Source organism: Populus euphratica, unplaced genomic scaffold (genome assembly GCF_000495115.2).
Source record: "Populus euphratica unplaced genomic scaffold, PopEup_1.0 scaffold150.1, whole genome shotgun sequence".
Taxonomy (NCBI): Eukaryota; Viridiplantae; Streptophyta; class Magnoliopsida; order Malpighiales; family Salicaceae; genus Populus; species Populus euphratica.
In genome coordinates this window covers 596,130-596,834 of record NW_011499998.1, presented here as the reverse complement: position 1 = coordinate 596,834, position 705 = coordinate 596,130, and positions in this window count along the sequence as shown.

The following is a 705-nucleotide window of genomic DNA, read 5'->3' as shown; positions in this document are numbered from 1 at the left end:
AAAATTATATAAATAAAAGATTTATAGATTAACCCATGAAATTAATGAAAATATCGTTGAATTTTTATGTGGAAAGAAATAATAATAATAATAATAATAATAATAATAATAAATGTTCAGGTAAGAGGCTAGTCGGTAATATAAAACAATCTATGTTTTGTGAATATGAAAACAGAAATAATTAAAGCCAAGCATATGGAGTACATGGGAGCTTATAGGGTGGAGATACCTGCAACAGGTTTAGTTGAAGATTAATGCTAATGGTTATAGCGAAAGGAAACTAACTCAGAGGTGGCTAGTACGGGTAGAGTCATAAAGAATGATATGAAAATTTAACCAAAAAAATGTATGCAAATTTTCCATAAATTGTAGTCACATATATACTCTTTGCTTTTTGGTTCATTGCTTTTTTTTTTTAAAAAAAAATAATGAATATAAAACACAAGAAATTTACAACCTCGAGACAGTATAGTCTGGACCACTCGCCACCTATATTTGCAAAATTCATCTATTAAAACCATCTAGGTGGTGGTCAAGTGGTAAAAGCTTGGGATTAAGGGGTTTGCTCCCTCTGTGGTCTCAGATTCGAATCCTTGGTTGCTCATATGATGGCCACTGGAGGCTTACATGGTCGTTAACTTCAGGGCCCGTGGGATTAGTCGTGGTGCGCGCAAGCTGGCCCGGACACCCACGTTAATCTAAAAA